The following is a 9767-nucleotide window of genomic DNA, read 5'->3' as shown; positions in this document are numbered from 1 at the left end:
CCTACTTCCGTAGTGATAACTGCCTCGGAAACCCAAGGAGGGGTCGCTATGAGTCGGGGCCGACTCGACGGCACATAACAACAACAACAATAACAATAATCCTTTTTATATGTTGCTATATTTAGTGTACTGGTATTTTGGTGAGAATGTGTGTATTTATAATAGTAAGAAATAATTAGCCTGTAGTTTTATTGTGATGTCTTTGTTTTTGGTATCCAGGTAATATTGGCCTCAAAATATGAGTTAAGGAATTTTCCCTCTTTCTATTTTTTGGGAAAGAGTTTTTGAAGGATGGGTGTGAAGTGTTTTTTTTTTTGTTTTGTTTTGTTTTGTTTTTTTATTTGTTAGTATTTATCAGTGACGTTTTGGTGTTTTGGCTTGACCTTGATATTAAAGGAAATTTTTAGGTATTAATTTGATCTTATTACATGTTATAGTCTTTGATTTCTCTTTCCTTGTGAGTCACTTTCAGTAGTTTTTGTTCTCAGCCATTAACTGTTCGAATATTTTTTAAGTCCATCCCTCTCCGTCTTCTGCTTGTGGTACTCTCTGGTATTCATATCAGGCAAATGTTCTCCTCTTACCTCAGGCCTTGCTCATTTTTATTCCTTTTGTTTTCTCTGTGCTTTTCAGACTGCATATTCTCTATTGATCTATTTTCAATAAATTGATTTTTTTCTTCTGCTGCTGCTGTCTCTAACGTACAATCAAGTCTACTTTGGTCATGTAGTCAGAAGGGGCATTTCCTGGAAAAGGATATTATGCTTGAAGGAACAGAGGGTCAGCAAAAAAAGGGGAACACCGATGAGATGGATTGGCACAGTGGCTGCAATGATGGGCTTGAGCACAGCAAGAATTGTCAGGATGGTGCAGAACTGCGCAGTGTTTTGTTCTGTTGTACAGAGGTTCTTTATGAGTCGGAGGTGACTCAATGGCACCTAATAACAACTACAGAAATTGCTCATTTTAGTTATTGTGCTCCTTAATTCTAGAATTTTTCTTTCTTTCTAATAATTTACATTTCTCTAAAACATTTACTATGTAATAAGATATTGTCATCATGCTTTCTTTTAATCCTTTAAGAATGATTTTCTTTAGTTTTTTGAGCATATTAATGAATGATTTTTTAAAGCTTTGTGTCCTATAGCCTCCATATAGTACATTTCAAAAGTAATTTTTGTCTGCTTTTTTTTATTGTCCCCTCTGTGTTAGTCATCTTTTCTACTCTTTATATGCTTCATTTTATTTGTTGTTGAAAATTGTGCATTTTAGATAATATGTTTTAGCAACTTTGGATAGTCATCCCCCCCAGGTGGGTTGTTTGCTTCTTTTATTTGTTATTTATTTATTGATTGACTGAAATTATTCTGCCAAATTTCTTTTCCTTGCAGTGTTGCTATTATTGTTGTTAGCTGCCAATGAATCACCTCTGATATCCTTACCTACATTTTTTAACTTTTGATTTTAGTTTCTAACAGGAATATCTAGGGATAACCCCTGGGTTTACACATACCACTTATTGATCAGTTTGCATTTCAGTCCCTTTTAGTAAGTTAAATTTTTACCTTTTTTGATTGAGAGTGTGTGTCTTGATGATTGTTATCACAGTTCAGAGAGTTTTCTTTACTTTTATTTTTTTTTGGTCCCACCTTCAGTCATGGAGTAGCTTCTTAGTGATTCTCACTTTGTTTAGTCCTGAGAAAGACCAGATTTGGACATTATGATAGGCAAAATGGAACTTAGGAATTTGTTAGGCTATGTGGGAGATTAAAGCTTCAGATGGATTTAAGGTGGCCAGCCATCTGTCTTTAAAATAAGGAGATAATCCTAGATTATTCAGTTTGTTCCAACATAATCACAAAGATGCATTAAAAGAGAAGAGGGAGGAAGAATAGAACTGAAGAGATGAGAGTACAAGCACTCAACCAATGTTACTGGCTTTGAAGATAGAGGAAGTGGCATGAACTAAGCAATATGGATAGTTTATGGAAGCTGGAAAAGGCAAAAGAAAAAAAAGAGAGAAAGAAAGGGGTGTTGAATTGTTTTCTACAACTTCCATAAATAAAAGTAGCCCTGGTGAACTTAATTTTAGTTTTCTAGGACTTATTTCATGGGGAACCCTGAAGGCACAGTGGTTAAGTACTTGGTTGTTGATCTAAAGATGAACAATTCAAATCCATCTGTTGTCCATGGGAGAAAGAAATATGATGCGGCAGCTGGCTTCCTCAAAGATTTACAGTCTGGCAAATGTCATAGATCAGTTCTACTCTGTTCTATAAAGTTATTATGAGCTGGAATTGTGTTGACAGCAATGGGTTTTTGTAAGACCTAGTTCAGATTTATATACTAAATAACTATAAAATAAATAAAAAGGAAAACTACAGACCAATATCTCTCATGAATATAGATACAAAAGTCTTCAATGAAATTCTAGACAATAGACTCCAACAGCATTTCAGAAATATAATTCATTACAACCAAGTGGGGTTCATATCAGGTATGTAAGGATGGTTCAACATTAGAAAAACAATCAACATTATCCACCACATAAATAAAACAAATAACTTGATCATATCAATCAATGCAGAAAAGGTATTTGATAAAATCCAAAACTGATTCCTGATAAAAACTCTCAGCAAAATAGGAATAGAAGAGACATTCCTCAACATAATAAAGGGCATATATGCAAAACCAACAGCCAAAATTATTCTCAATGGAGAGGAACCCTTAGGAATAGAAACCAGACTAGGATGTCTTCTATCACCACTTCTACTCAATATTGTATTGGAAGTCTTAGCCAGGGCAGTAAAGCAAGAAAGGGAAATCAAAAGCATTCAAATTGGTGAGGAAGAAGTCGAACTATCCCTATTTTATAATGATATGATCCTATATATATAAAACCCAAAAGACTAAGTTAAAAATTGACTGGAACTAATTGAGAGGTTTATCATAGTGGCAGAATACAAGATCAACATCCAAAAATCAGTTGGAGTCCTCTATACCAGCAAAGAGATTGTTGAAAAATAAATAAGGAATTCAATATCATTTACAATGGCTACCAAAATAAATAAATAAATAAATAAATAAATAAATAAAATACCTGGGAATAAATCTTACCAGGGACACAAAAGAGCTGTAGAAAGAAAACAATAAAAGACTACTTCAAGAAACCATAAGAGATCTACATAAATGGAAGAATGTACCATGATCATGGATAGGAGGACTGAACATCATGAAAATGTCAGTTCTGCTCAAAGCAATCTATATGTTCCATGCAATTCCAATCCAGATCCCATCAACATTCTTTAAGGGTATGGAAAAAACAATCAATAACATTACATGGAAAAGAAAGAGACTTCGGATAAGTAAAGCACTATTGAAGAAGAACAACAAAGTAGGAGATCTCACCTTCCCAGATCTGAAAAAGTACTGTACAGCCAGAGTAGTCAAAACTGCCTGGTATTGGTACAATGACAGGCACATAGACCAATGGAATAGAATTGAGAATCCAGAAATAGATCCATCAACCTATGGTCAGCTGATCTTTGACAAAATGCTGAAATCCATTAAATGGGGAAGAGATTGCTTAACAAATGGTGCTGGCTAAACTGGAGATCCATCTGCAGAAAAATGAAACAAGATCTGTATCTCACACCATACACAAAAACTAACTCCAGATGGATCAGAGACTTAAATGTGAAACCTAAAATTATAAAGTTCTTCAAGGAAAAAAAAAATAGAGACAAATTTAAGGCCCCTAATATATCGCATAAATAGACTATCAAGTATAACCCAAAATCCACAAACAGCAGAAGATAAACTAGATGAATGGGAGCTTCTAAAAATTAAATTTTTATGTTTCCAAAGATTTCTCCAAAAGAGTCAAAAGAGAACCCAAAGAATGGGAAAATATATTCAACAAGGAGATATCTTACAAGGGACTTATCTCTAGAATTTATAGAAGGCTCCAATACCTTGACAACAAAAAGACAAATAATTCAATTAAAAAATGGGCAGAAGACATGAACAGACACTTCACCAAAGAGGATATTTAAGTGGCTAACAAACATATGAAGCAATACTTACGATCATTGGGCCTTAGAAAGACACAAATCAAAACAACAATGACATATCATCTTGCCCTAGCACTAGTAGCAAATTTTAACAAGGCAGAAAATAACAAATGCTGCTGAGGATGCAGAGATTGGAACTCTCATACATTGCTGCTGGGACTATAAAATGATACAACCACTGTGGAAAGCAGTATGGCAATTACTTAAAAAGTTAGAATTAGAAATGCCATTTGACCCAGCCATTCCATTACTAGGTATATATCCTGAAGAAGTGAAGGCCAGGACAAGAGCAGATCTATGCACATCCATATTCATCACAGCACTATCTACAATAGCCAAAAAATGGAAACAACCTAGATGTCCATCAACTGAAGAATAGATAATCAAACCATGGTACATACACACAATGGAATATTATGCAACCCTAAAGAATAACGCAGAATCTGCAAAACACCACATAACATGGATGAACTTTATTCTGTGGAGACATTTTATGTGGAGGACATTATTCTGAGTGAAATAAGTCAAACACAGAAGGACATTATATTAGTCCATTATTGTCAGAAGTCAAGGAAAGATTTATATATGGAAGGAAATTTCCTTTGTTGGTTACCAAGCATGGGAGGGGAGGAGAGGGAACACTGCTAGATAGATAGAGACAAGTATTGAATTTAGTGAAGAGGAGGGAAATATACCAAATGTGAGTGATAAATTTGGTGCCACTGAGGAAGAGGAAGACAGAGAGTGTATGGGAGGCACAGATAACAAAGATGAACCCTCTGCACATATAGTACTGTGTTGTCAGTGAAGGCAAACATGGATATATGAGTAGATAGATGGGTGGATAGGCTGAACTATTAGGTATGTCTATTCAGTGAGGAGTGTGCCCAAGGCTATGTATAGGGTTGGCAGACAATATTTCTACAAGTGTATAGGTATGTTCTGTAAGAATTTCCAAGTATATAATAGAACTGACAAGGGACAAGGTTGTAGTCACTTCTTGGTCACAGACAGCTTCCCTGAGGGAGTGAATAGTTGGGCCTGTGGGCTCAGGACCATAGTTGCATTGGCCATCGAGCTCAATTGGCATAACATATTACACAAAACATTGTTCCACATTCTACTTTGGTGAGTAGCGACTGGGATCTTGAATACTTGTAAGTGGCCATCTAGATGCAATAATGGGTGTCTCCTCATCCAGAACAAAGAAGAATGAAGAAAACCAAAGATGCATGGAAACAATTAGCCTAAGTGACTGGTATACCCAGTAATCCTAAGCTTATATGACTATGAGACCAGAAGAACTAGATGGTGCCTGGCTACCATTGTCAAACACTCAGAGGGGGATCTATGTAGGAGATCCTGGATAGAGTGGGAGAACAATGTGGAACAAAACTCAAAAAAAAAAAAAAAAAAAGGAAGAAAAGAAAAGGAATAGGTTTGCTGGTCTAATAGGGCCTGAGGGATCCACTGAGAGAGACTCTGGACCCTAGTTCCTGTTCAGGTTTGGAATTGAACTCACTTCTGTGGCTTTCAGCCAAACATAAGACAGGCATATGAACTGAATATTTATATTAGGTATATACACTTCTTGGGGAGATCAATCATGGGAGAATAAAAGGGCTGTGTATGCACAGGGAGACAGTTTAGGGGCAGGAGTACCTTGGAGGGAAGGACATAGGGAAGTAGTAACTATGGGGAGGAAGTGGGAAGGGAGCTGTTGCATTGTAAGAAATTGCAGTCAATGTCATGAGACAAAGTATATGTGAGTTGCTGTATTGAAAGTGAATTTGCTGTGTGAATTTTCACTCAAATCACAATAAAAATTAAATATATATATATATATATATAAAACAATAAATTTGTGTTCTTTTATACTACTAAGTTTATGGTAATATGTTACAGGAGCCATAGAAAACCCATAAAAACATGTACACATTCTTCCAGACTGCCAGTAATGACTATGATGTTATTTTTAAACTTGACTGTTTTAAGTATTGCCCCTGAGTCAGAATACATTGTTGTTCAGTGTTTAGGTTGTTTTAAAGACCTGTGTGCCAGTGAATTTTCCACTCTATGTTGATAAGCATCTTAAGTATGACCCAAAGATATCTATAGCTGTCATGGAAAGTCTATCAGGTGTGGCCCAAGGAAGTGAGACACACACAGGAAGGCCAGAAAACAAATAGAATTAGCACTCACAGTTCCCAGAGAAGAAAGCAAATTATACCCCAACTCAAGACCACACAAAGAGTTGCATCTTGGAACAAGACAAAAAAACGAATTGGAATTGTAGGAAAGGCTTAAGCATGGCAAGCAAGGTGGGGTTCAGGGTTAGAGTGTTCTAACATCCCATTGGTTGGTTTAAAAGTTTTTAGACATTAGCATGGGAAAAGGAGGGACAAGGAGTAACTACACACCTTAAGAGTCTGTGGAACTAGAGAGTAAGAGCTTCTTATAATGAGAGATTATTAGGGATACAGCCCGAGGGTGGGGGTTGGGGGGCAGGTGTTTAAAGCCCACAACCTTTGTGAGTCTATCAATGGTCATGTCAGAAATGAGGTGAAAAGACAAGTAAAACCCACTGTCATTGAGTTGATTCTGACTTACAGCAATCCTGTAGGATAGAGTAGAATTTCTGCATAAGGTTTCCGAGGCTATAATCTTTACAGAAGCAAACTGCCACATCTTTTTCACGTGGAGTGATGGTGAGTTTAAACCGCTAATCTTTCAGCAACCAAGCACTTAACCACTGTATCACCAGGACTCCTGAAATGGCAACTAGGAGGAATGAATGGATGTTGAAGCAACAAACAATGCAAGACACAAATTGACCTTCTGACAATGAGTCTGCGTTTGGACTGTAGGGTGTGTTAAAGTGTAAGAATTTGTACCCCCAAAAAAACATTGCCGTTGAGTCAGATCCGACTTATATTCGGCCCCTCCTTCGGTTTTCAAGGCAGTATCACTACAGAAGTAGATTGCCCAACCTTCCTTCCGAGGAGTGGCTGGTGGGTTTGAACTGCCATCCTTCTGGTTAGCAGTCAAGTGTCTTAGGCACTACGCCACCAGAGCTCCCACGAATTTGTACTCTGTTAAAATAAAAATAAATAGCTTTATTGGAGGATATTATAACTGCACTTGGGTACCAATTTGCACAATTGTAAATTGTTCCAAAGTACAAAAGATGAGAAAGTCTTTTATATAGGAGAAGTTGAGAGAATCAGTTACCATCAGTAACTATAAGTCATACATCAGTTAATCTATCGACAGTTTGTACAAATCTAGTTTACAAACACGTTTGTGAAAATAGTTTTACTTTTAAGATAGGCACAGCTTCCGAAAAAACGTTCTTTCTAACAGCAGCTACAATTCTGTCTCCCCTCCTCCTCTTCCTTCCCCAGTCAGTGCAGATTTCTAGTTATCTGGTCAATTGTCTACTAGCATGGTTCTTTTATTTTAAATCTACTTTTGTCCTTCTGCTTCTCTCTCATTTATTCTCTTAACATTACAATGTTTCTTTTCAAATTCATTATTTGCAAATATTAGGAACTAAGGTAAATAAAGTTTACTTCATTTCAAATCTTCTACAATTTACTATATATCCCAAGTTTGGATTCTACTATCTTTCATATTTTGGCTTAACCAGACTTTCTGTCTTAAAACAAACTACTTTCTTTTTCTCTCTTTAAAACAAAACAAAAAAGAAATCCATTTGTGACCAGCCATCTTGCCTTCTTTCTTGCCTTGCCAAAATTTTCAAAATAGTTTTCTTTAAGATAGGCATTTTTAGTGAATCAGCAAAGTTATCTATACTTGACAACTTAAAAATGTCTGTGATTAGTTTATGATAATAACTCCTTAAAGTGAAAGACTTGAGGGGAATTATAAAACTAATATAAAACCAAATAAAGTCAATTAAAAAGAAATTTAAAATAAAAAAATATCTATAAAGATTAACCTTATTTTCAAAGAGTTCCAGATACAACATATAATAATATTGAGACATAACAAAATTTAAAATAAACTCAGAGAACCAGAATGTTTACCTCTTAGGCATATTGCAAAGGAGCTCTGGCGATACTGTGCTTAAGGCATCTGACTGCTAACCAGAAGGTTGGCAGTTCAAACCCACCAGCTGCTCTGCACAAAGATGGAACAATCTGTTTCTACAAAGATTTACTGTGCTCAGAAACCCAATGGGGGTCACTATGAATCAGAACCAACTCAATGGAAGTGAGTTTTTTTTTTTTTTAAGGCATACCACTGGCCACTCCTCGGAAGGAAGGTTGGGCAATCCTACTTCCGTAGTGATACTGCCTCGGAAACCCAAGGAGGGGTCGCTATGAGTCGGGGCCGACTCGACGGCACATAACAACAACAACAACAACAACATTACATAGAATAAACAGTAAACTAAGGCAGTAACACTATCAAGACTGAACAGATTTCGTTAAGATTTTAACATACTTCATAGCTTTTTAGACTGAAGATTTATTTTCTTGAACTCTTTCTTTAGATGTAGATTGCATAAATAAAATTAACTCTTTAAGTTTGTAATTAAAGAATATGTTATTTAATAATGAGAAAATTCTTCATTATTTACATTAACACTTTCAAAATCTTTCATAAATTAACCTATTATACTTTTAGTTGCCATGATAAGAACTGTGACTATATCAAATATGTTGTCTTAAAAAAGTATTTTAAATTTTTTGTCTTTCTTACATATATTTTATAGTCCAAGCTTGCAAGTGGCAACAATGAACGTATTCTTTATTAAACCTAATATCAGAATATCTTATTTTTCTCTGTAGCATAATAAGAAAAGAATCAGTTAATTCTAATCCATTTGTCTGTTATAAGTTTGCTTAGCTACTTTGAGAGACAAGAGATAATGAAATTATTTTTCTTCTATATTTTATTATTTTCTTGATAAGTGATTTAGCATTTTCCCATGTTCCAATTTCTTCTGTTTGAACTATTTATGTTTTAAATGTCTTTCTAAAGTTGACTAATGAGAATTAAAGTCATTAATAATAAAATTTAGGAAATAACTTAAGAGAAAGAGTAGTTTGAGAGGGAACTTTTTTTAGCTACCTTGTCTGGAAGGTTATTTCCCTTATTTCTGCAAGGAGTTAAAAATTGTCCAGTCAGATACAAACAGTTGTGCTCAAAGTGATTATCATTTTCAGCTTCTGAGAAGAGAGTTCAGGATTTGAAGAAGCCATGGAATTGTTTTTTTCAAAAATTTTATGGACATCAGCTTCATAGTGTTGCAATAAGATTTTACTATTCAAGCCTGCCTGGAGGTGTCTCTTCTGTCATCCACTTTGGTCTTCTCTTCTTTTATTGTCTTTTTAGTGACCTCTTGCTTTCTTCATGGGAGATGCTCTTGATGTCATCCCACAATTTTTCTTGTCTTTGATCGTCGGTGCTCAATACATCAAATCTATTGTTTAGATGGTCTCTAAATTCAGGAGGGATATATTGAAGATCATACTTTGGCTCTCGTGGACTTGTTTTAATTGTCTTTAACTTCAAGTTGAACTTGCATATGAGCAGTTGATGGTCTCTTCTACAATCAGCTCCTGGACTGGTTTTGGCTGAAGATATTGAGCTTTTCCACCACCTCTTGCCACAGATGTAGTCAATCTGATTCCTGTGTGTTCCATCTGGTGAAGTCCATGTGTA

This window comes from Orycteropus afer, unplaced genomic scaffold (genome assembly GCF_000298275.1).
Source record: "Orycteropus afer afer isolate SDZICR_OR568_19922 unplaced genomic scaffold, OryAfe1.0 scaffold00265, whole genome shotgun sequence".
NCBI lineage: Eukaryota > Metazoa > Chordata > Mammalia > Tubulidentata > Orycteropodidae > Orycteropus > Orycteropus afer.
The sequence above is the reverse complement of the archived record's forward strand: the minus strand, read 5'-3'. Positions refer to the sequence as shown.